The sequence below is a fragment of the Argopecten irradians genome, unplaced genomic scaffold, assembly GCF_041381155.1.
Source record: "Argopecten irradians isolate NY unplaced genomic scaffold, Ai_NY scaffold_0302, whole genome shotgun sequence".
Classification (NCBI taxonomy): domain Eukaryota; kingdom Metazoa; phylum Mollusca; class Bivalvia; order Pectinida; family Pectinidae; genus Argopecten; species Argopecten irradians.
In genome coordinates, this window is record NW_027187769.1 from 1 (window position 1) to 10,126 (window position 10,126).

The window sequence follows — 10,126 nt, forward strand, 5'->3', positions numbered from 1 at the left end:
GTACTGGTAGATGTTCTCTGTAACGTTTGTACTTCTGTAGGTACTGGTAGATGTTCCCTGTAACGTGTGTACTTCTGTAGGTACTGGTAGATGTTCCCTGTAACGTTTGTACTACTGTAGGTACTGGTAGATGCGCCCTGTAACGTGTGTACTTATGTAGGTACTGGTAGATGTTCCCTGTAACCTGTGTACTTCTGTAGGTACTGGTAGATGTTCTCTGTAACGTTTGTACTTCTGTAGGTACTGGTAGATGTTCCCTGTAACCTGTGTACTTCTGTATGTACTGGTAGATGTTCCCTGTAACGTTTGTACTTCTGTAGGTACTGGTAGATGTTCCCTGTAACCTGTGTACTTATGTAGGTACTGGTAGATGTTCCCTGTAACCTGTGTACTTCTGTAGGTACTGGTAGATGTTCTCTGTAACGTTTGTACTATTGTAGGTACTTGTAGATGTTCCCTGTAACGTTTGTACTATTGTAGGTACTTGTAGATGTTCCCTGTAACGTTTGTGCTATTGTAGGTACTTGTAGATGTTCCCTGTAACGTTTGTACCTCTGTAGGTACTGGTAGATGTTCCCTGTAACGTTTGTACTTCTGTAGGTACTTGTAGATGTTCCATGTAACGTTTGTACTTCTGTGGGTACTGGTAGATGTTCCATGTGACGTTTGTACTTCTGTGGGTACTGGTAGATGTTCCCTGCAACGTTTGTACTTCTGTGGGTACTGGTAGATGTTCCCTGTAACGTTTGTACTATTGTAGGTACTGGTAGATGTTCCCTGTAATGTTTGTTCTTCTGTAGGTACTGGTAGATGTTCCCTGTAACGTTTGTACTATTGTAGGTACTGGTAGATGTTCCCTGTAACGTTTGTACTTCTGTAGGTACTGGTAGATGTTCCCTGTAACGTTTGTACTTTGTAGGTACTGGTAGATGTTCCCTGTAATGTTTGTTCTTCTGTAGGTACTGGTAGATGTTCCCTGTAACGTTTGTACTATTGTAGGTACTGGTAGATGTTCCATGTAACGTTTGTACATTTGTAGGTACTGGTAGATGTTCCCTGTAACGTTTGTACTTCTGTAGGTACTGGTAGATGTTCCCTGTAACGTTTGTACTTCTGTAGGTACTGGTAGATGTTCTCTGTAACGTTTGTACTTCTGTAGGTACTGGTAGATGTTCCCTGTAACGTTTGTACTTCTGTAGGTACTGGTAGATGTTCCCTGTAACGTTTGTTCTTCTGTAGGTACTGGTAGATGTTCCCTGTAACGTTTGTACTTCTGTAGGTACTGGTAGATGTTCCCTGTAACGTTTGTACTTCTGTAGGTACTGGTAGATGTTCCCTGTAACGTTTGTACTTCTGTAGGTACTGGTAGATGTTCCCTGTAACGTTTGTACTTCTGTAGGTACTGGTAGATGTTCCCTGTAACGTTTTGTACTATTGTAGGTACTGGTAGATGTTCCCTGTAACGTTTGTACTTCTGTAGGTACTGGTAGATATTCCCTGTAACGTTTGTACTTCTGTAGGTACTGGTAGATGTTCCCTGTAACGTTTGTACTTCTGTAGGTACTGGTAGATGTTCCCTGTAACGTTTGTACTTCTGTAGGTACTGGTAGATGTTCCCTGTAACGTTTGTACTTCTGTAGGTACTGGTAGACGCGCCCTGTAACGTTTGTACTTCTGTAGGTACTGGTAGACGCGCCCTGTAACGTTTGTACTTCTGTAGGTACTGGTAGATGTTCCCTGTAACGTTTGTACTTCTGTAGGTACTGGTAGATGTTCCCTGTAACGTTTGTACTTCTGTAGGTACTGGTAGATGTTCCCTGTAACGTTTGTACTTCTGTAGGTACTGGTAGACGTTCCCTGTAACGTTTGTACTTCTGTAGGTACTGGTAGATGTTCCCTGTAACGTTTGTACTTCTGTAGGTACTGGTAGATGTTCCCTGTAACCGTTTGTACTTCTGTAGGTACTGGTAGATGTTCCTGTAACCTGTACTTCTGTAGGTACTGTAGAGTTTGTAACGTTTGTACTTCTGTAGGTACTGGTAGATGTTCGCTGTAACCTTTGTACTTCTGTGGGTACAGGTAGATGTTCCCTGTAACGTGTGTTCTTCTGTAGGTACTGGTAGACGCGCCCTGTAACACGGACAGACATGTCCTTCTGGAGAATGATAATAATCTCTTTAAGAGCGGTAGGACGGGGGAGAGGTTACAGCTTCCTAACATTCAAAAGGAGCTACTGGTGTAAGTATGTTTTAAGTCATCTATTTTATCATAAAGACCATGGTGTTTTTTTTTTTTTTTTTTTCCAAAATTAAAATTATTGAGTATTGCATCTCCAAGACTTGTAAAAATGATAATGATTCTGATAACGGAGAATATCACAACTGGTGAACAATACTTACTGTCTACCAGTACCATCATCCTTCTCTCTCAAAGTGGATTTGTGATGGTTCTTGTATATAGGTAATTCAACTTTATTTTACGTACTTAGCTAGCTTTTGTCACTATGTGTTCGAGTGTTGTGTTTATGTACCAAAGCTTAAGTATTATTGAGTGTTAACACTTTTTTTTAATTTTGATGAAGGACATCTTGTGCATGATATTTGGTGGCAACTGTGGTTAAGTCGGAAATTTCAATACATTTGTTTTTTAAATCATGCCTAATAGCATGCCTAATATTGGTACAAAGAAACAATACTCCATCACACAATCACAAACGCTAGCTATTGCCAGTATTGAACCACACAGCTAAATGCTCATATGCTACTAAACTTTATTTGTCAACTTGGTTCTTTGGATGTTAAAATTATGTGCTAACGTTTTCCTCCTTAGGGCTGGAATCCTGTCCTGTGAACAGGGTGGATGTGTGGTTTACTCCACCTGTACCTTGTCAGCAGCCCAGAATGAAGGCGTCGTGCAGTCAGCCCTACAGTATATATGGCAGGAAACAGACATCAACGTGGCGGTCGTGGACCTTAACTACATGGCAAAAGCCTTCAGTAAGACTTTTCGGTTCTGGAGACGCACTCGGTATGGACAGCTAGTTCTTCCCACTCTCAGCTGTAACTTCGGACCAATGTACATAGCTAAATTGAGAATATTAGAAAGACCAAAATAAAATTAAGAAGACAGAAATAATAATTTTATTTATTTCATTTCCTCTTACCATAAATACCCTGGTACATGTATTACAGTAGCTACTGACTTTACTGGCAGATTGCATAACCCACGAATTGACAAGGTCACACCCATTGTCATTGAAGTCCTTTTTCACTGTTGACACTACTCATTTGGTCAGAATGATGAAAATGATGTTTGAACAAGTGTTATGCAAACTTGAACCGACTTGTATGTAACATGATCTGAGTATATTCCTGTAGAGTTAATTTGCCGTCCCCAGATTTGTCCGCCTCCTGCATCATTTCCTTCAACATCTGGTTAGAAAATGTCAGTTTATTGGCGTCAACAGCCTCACGTAAATCCTCAAATGTTACATAACCCTTATCGCCCTCATCCAGCAGCTCAAACGCCTGAAAGTATAACAAAGATTCAAATCCATGTGAATTTGCATATTGTATCTTAGTGTCAATAACCGAGTTCCTCTTTACAAATGGTTATATTTGAATTGGACTTGAATTCGCACTGAAGCTTTATAGATCTAAGGTAACTGGAATTAAGAGCATTGCAATCACGACCTTTACTAAAGTTTAGGGACTTTATTTGTAAATAGAACGAGTTTTACATTTGTAAATGGAACGATTTTATTCAAATCACTGAACTAACCGAATTAACCATGTTAGGTATACGGACACAAAAGTTAAGTTGGTTATTATGTTATTATGTTGGTAATGGTCACTACTCTCTCTGATCAAATTAATCACATTTACCTGTTTGATTTCGTCAAATGGGTCTGGACCATCCCCTTGACTTTTAATGATGAATTCCAGGAAGTTGGTAAAGGTCACTTTGCCTGTATCCCCAGCCAGTTCTCCTGTAAATATATATGAATTAAATTGCACATTATGGTATAGGTATCCTTAAGACTAGTGTACAACTGAAACATATGCCATATGCAGCAAATTAGGGCTAATATCTGAAATCAGAATCATATATAGACCTAATGCTAATGGTAAACATTTATTGGATATATTCACACAATGTAAATGCTTTTTCACCATGTCTAATCTAGCAGTGTATTGGTAATCCAAAAAATAGTAAAAAGTTAATTAGCGCTGCTAAAACATTTACCTTTATTTGTCATTCAAAAATTCAGTTAATTTCTAATGCATAAACGTAATTGTCTTGCTAAAACTGTAACAGGTTATTGTCAATACCCAAACTATTATCAGTTCATTCATCACGTTAAAAAACTTTTTGCCATACAGAAACTGTGAGTTTTAATTGTTTATATTTAATTGTTTAATTATTTACAAATTATGAATGATAACTAGTCATGCTCAACTATAACACAAACTGTAGTTAACTGCCTATGATAAATCTAAAATTGTCGTTGCTAAAATTGTAATGAGTCATTGGCTATGCTGTAGGGGTTATAAGATTATTTGGTTGAAGGCCCTGTGGACAAGCACACCGACGAGTACGAAGTAAACCATTTGTGGGTGTACTTACTGATCATGCCATCAAAGACTTTGGAAGAAGCACGGAACCCCAACATCTTCACGATCCTTTTGATATCCTTGTCATTGATGTATCTATAAGGGTTAAGGATAACGATATAAAGACTATTTTAGTGAAGATTTGGCGAATAGCAACCATTTGTAGAAACGTTTGAGGGTAGGTCATCTAGTAGCTGAATCAAAATAAACTGGAATTCAAAATGATACATGTGGACGTTTACAAAAGATCATTCTGTGTGGCAAACTTTCCGACTAATTTAGTCTTTTGTTTTATTTAAACGTTACGCTCACATGCCTCTGACGTTTCGCCAATGATAGTGGAATGTCTGTTAGCGATGTATTGACCATCTTACCCATGAACTTACCCTTTTCCTTTTACATCAAACATGCCGAACAACAACCGCAGATCTTCGATCTCAGACCTTGTAAGCACTCTTGTTATATGACTAGGGAATTCAGAATCTCCACGAGTCCTAGAAAACACATTTTCTGCTAGTGAGGTAATGTCTGGTCGTTTTCTCTCTCAGCAGAATACCGAATTTATCGTCTATTTCATGCTTAAGTTTGTCTGTTTCAGCATCTAACTTGGCTTTCTCTTTTGACAATGCAAACTTTTCCTCGTCCGTTTGAACCTTTTTAATGGCTGCCTTAGTTTTGTTGATGTCGGGGTAGAGCTCGACCCCCTTTTCTCTCTGAGCTTTGTCCATGGCCCGCTTTGTTCTCCTAACATCTCTTTTGAATTTTCTCTTTGCACGCTCTTCTTGTAGATCATCCTGTTCCTGAAGTCTTTCCAATTCCAAGGCTAACTTGCTACGTTCTTTAACTGGAGGAGGTGGTGTTTCTTTCTGAACATTATTATCGCTCAAAGCAACACCCCCACTATCAACATTTTCTTTGACATTGCCTGTGTTCACGGTGCCGTTTTCTAACTCCGACTTCTCCGCTAATCCTTCACTTGGAGTCGTCCTCTGTATAGAAACATTTTGACCTGTGGTTGCTGAACCCTCTAAAGTATCAGCAACCGACTCCACCGCAGACCGAGTGTCCCTTTCTGTCCCATCTTCAGATTCTAAGACACTCGCCTCGGTCGAGGTAGTGAAACCACTGACCTCGGTGATCAGGAAGTGTCGCTGGGTGTCAGTATTGACATCGAGAATATCCCCTTTACCGGGATTTCGGTCATCCTCTTCCATGGTTTTAACTTCAAATAAACACAATAGAAAATCATTTATTGACCTGTAACGTTTTAAATACCAATGTTGAATATATATATGTTGGATGATGTTTTATGTTTAAAGGACTGTTGAAAACATCAGTAGCTTTTCCAAGTCAATATGAGTGAAAAATACTACGTATTATACCATTTGTATTAATCTTCAACATTTAAATGTCACTTGTGAATGGAAAAAAAAATACTCACTGTAGGAACTGTTTCATTTACACCATTTCGTCAGCGATCAGAAGAATTTACTGAAAAATAGACATGAAATCAATGTTATATTCCATCGTCACTTGCGTTGATGTGGTCCGTTTCCAGTCCATTAAATGTCTACGGGATTTAAAGTCCACCGTTTTCGATCGTCCTGGCTGTCCCGATTCGACATTTCTGGATTTTCACACCAATATGCGATCAGATTACCCCATTCTACCCATTAACAACTGTTTTTACCATTGTGTCCCTAAAAGAACAGTAAATCAATAGAAAATCAGGTGACAGTGAGATGGAGTTAGATAATGCACTGCATTATGTAAACTATACCTGACCTGATCCTACCTAGATACATTTCCCGAGGAGATATCGATTCTTTTCCACACACAGAGGAACCAGCGGTATGATGGGCAATCATTGATTTCCCTGTCTCCAACCTATGATCACATCAGCATTTCCTAGATATTTAATTCTAAACTTATCTCCCATTCACCATTTCATTTGACATGTTTAGTATGCTTACTGTTACATGTTGTCTACCTAGTATCAGTGTTTAAACCTAAAAGACCGAAGTTACTGTGGCGTAAGTCAATGCCTGTTATTTTGTATGGTATTGAGGTGCTGTATAAAGGTGGTTATTACTGTTCATTTTAATTGATTAATCCTCAGGTTTATCAACTACATATTCCAGTTCATTTTGAATTTCCAAATCCAAGTTGAATATGACCAACTGTCTTGTTGTTAAAGCTCTTCCTTATTTCATTTATATCATTATATTGCACAGGTATTTGATGTTGATGGGCAGACCTCATGCCAAAGATAAGCCCCTCCCTTTCTCTGTGTCTCGTTATTATTGATGATGTTTTACTTATCATACTGGCTGTGATATACAATCGGATATTTATGATGCCCACTGATTCAATACTGGTTATACCACTTAAGGTTCGAATACTCCAGAAGATCAACGACAATGTTGGCTTTATGACGTACGAGTATGCGAGGAATTTTCCAATTTAGTTTGGTCAATATTACGTTATCGGAATGGATTGGTATATAAATACTGTATTAGACCTGTTGTGTGGAAAACTAATTCGAAATATTGAAAACATATTGGATTACACTTACCTTGTAATTACTATACCAACAATCTGTAATATTGATATGAATGGGATGTTGAATATAAGAGAATTAAAATGCTATGACTTTTAGTCGTTTCTCATGGCATATATGCCAGGATAAATGTTTTAACATTACTGCAATATTCATACGCACAGTTAGTTTGCACTATACTTGTCGTGGAGTTGGAAATGATAACAGTTGGTTTGATTCAGCTTTGTCCTATTTGAAGCGAATGGTGGATAGCGATACGTTTATCTCCAAGCTATGTAAATCAAAATCACTGATAATACAATAAAGGTACACTATATCTGTTCGCTACAATACGATTTGAGGGTTTGCTAATTTAGTGAAAACAAAAGATGTATTAATACCTTCGTAGGTGTTTAATTCTTGCATGACCAACTTATACAGGGTAATGGAACAAGACATCCGATATAGATGTAACATAAAGTACTTTTTATACAAGAACATTATAGCTTATTACTTGTTCTACTCATTTAACATGTAATTTTGGTATTGAGTTATGCAAAATAATCGTATATCCCCTAGGTCCTGGAGTATTTCATGTTTTAAGTCATAGATAATTCGACATTTGTGTTATACCTAGAGTAGTTGATACAACATTTTATAAAGTAGTTATTGAACATTCAACAGTACGTATTTCAGTTTGGCCGTGTGATACTTGGTATTCAACATAGCCTCATATTTTATATGTATTTGTTGGATTTAACTGTCACTCGGGTGTTAAGAAGGGTATTGAAGGTAATGGAAACTAAATAGACTGCAACAAATTTGTCAGTTTGTATTTTCGAGGCTGTGATCTTAGAGGTTGTAAGAGTTTCATTTAGTTTTTTTGGATATATATCAATTTCCAAATATTGTCATGGCAAGAACGGCGAATACCAATACGATCATACATGACTAACCTTAGTCTTCGCCTTGTATTTACGGCTATATATCTGTTCTATTTCATTACTGTCTTCTCTTTTACGACTTTTCAAAGCTACAATTTCACACAAATCCTTATCATTAATAACTGTAAAGTTGTGTACCTTACAGATCAGATGACAATACTGTAGGTGTTATGTAGATTACTAGTAAGACTAGTGGTGATATAAAACCTGTCCCGACGGCGGTTCTGTATAAATCTTTATAAACACAAAAATTAATTAGATTCGGTTATATTTTCACTTCTCTTATTTACGTTAACGCGCGATGTTTTTAAATTTTGTTTGGTGGTAATATGATTTGTGGCAGCTATTCAACGAATGATTTACTATAAATAACCAGGTAATTACATCCTTTCTTTGACGCTGAAAACATGTTGGAAAAAAGTGCAATACGCATTGGAATAATTTGTCAATTTAGGTACAAAAAAGATCGACGTTTCTTAAAAAACGCAAGTGCCAATGGATGATAAATTAGGGTTTTTACGCTTATGGGGTGAGGAAACAGATAACCTCTTGAATTAAGGTAAACGTTTTCGTGATTAATTGACTTGTAAATATACAACGGATATCTAACAAGGATTTCACATGTAATTACAAGTAGGATTTGTAGAAAATATATGTAAAAGTACGTAGAGGTGAAATAGTGAAATATACAGATTATAAGTATGTCATTGGAATAGTCTAGACTGGATGTTACAAGTCGTTAGTGCAATTACTGCCATATGCTTTACGATTGTAGTTGAATAGTTGCAGAACAAAAAGTATTGACAATTGTATATACGTTAACTTTGGTAGAACAGATGTGATTACTTAGTTTTGACACTTTAACTATAGATTGAGAATATAACCGCAGAATGTTCATACCATTTATATTCTTGTACTAAAGGAGCAACTGCATTCTTTGTAACATTGCGGAAATCATGTGTTATTTAAAGCATACTGACCTGATATACGTGGGTCATATTAAATAATTAAATAAATACCTACAAATGCAGTGAAAATTTTATTTCATTATCACTATGTATACAGGACACTAAAGGAATCATCTGTGCAAAAATGTTCAGTTTTAGTAAAATCGACCAATCGTAAATTTGATTTGTCAAACAATATCATTATTTAAAACAATTAATCCAAAAACAGTATAATTGTTTCACCTACCTGTTCATTAGCGACGTAATTCCATATAGACCTGTTTCAACAAATGTCAAAGTAAATAGACACCATTCGTATTAGGCCTATATATCTCTGCACTGAATGGTTTATAACAGACACGACGAATACTTCAAGTAAGAGTTAAGGTAAACAACTATTCTTTAATTCTAAAGAAAACATTTCGTCTACGTAGATTTTTTTTATCTATGGTTGAATGAGATCTGTTTGAGTGACTGGTTTATATATATGGTATCGCATGCCTAATCTCGTAGGCCCGCTACTTAACGTTGGCGATACAAGACTTTCATTGAAAGGCGTCGCCCGCAGGTGCGTGACGTGAATATAAACTTTGAGTCAGATAAGGACACCTTCCTTCTCCGATTTGAAACCCAAAACTACATGACTCGAACATTTAAAGAACCGTCTGTGTACAAAGTTATCGAGAAAGTCCAATCATGTAGAAGAATTGAAGTGAATTACTTTCATTTAAAACTCCAATATATGACATTTCTCAGGCAAATCTGATAAAACGGCAGTGGGTTATTATATATTTTACCAGAAGGTCAAATTTCTCCGAAAGTTGGATATAGGATTTCTTTTTGTTGAATATATTATGTTGTGTAAGGTGTAAATTGCTACTCTGATTAAATATGTGCTGTTAAATAGGTTATATGGATTACTATCGTTCCAATATATGTTGTTTGTGTACGAGTTACGAATTAAGTGGCTAAAATGTATTTTGGGAACGTATGGGAATTGTCAAATTGAATCTTGAAGTAAATCTAGAGTTATATTTATCACAATGCTTTTTTATATAAACGTTTAGCAGTAATAATTATGTA

The 10,126-nt window shown here is 36.7% G+C and overlaps 1 pseudogene; it reads right to left on the reverse strand.

Annotated features, from left to right (window-relative positions):
- Positions 1–3,128: 3,128 nt before the first annotated feature.
- On the reverse strand, positions 3,129–9,722 carry LOC138312389 (uncharacterized; annotated as a pseudogene).
- Positions 9,723–10,126: the final 404 nt, after the last annotated feature.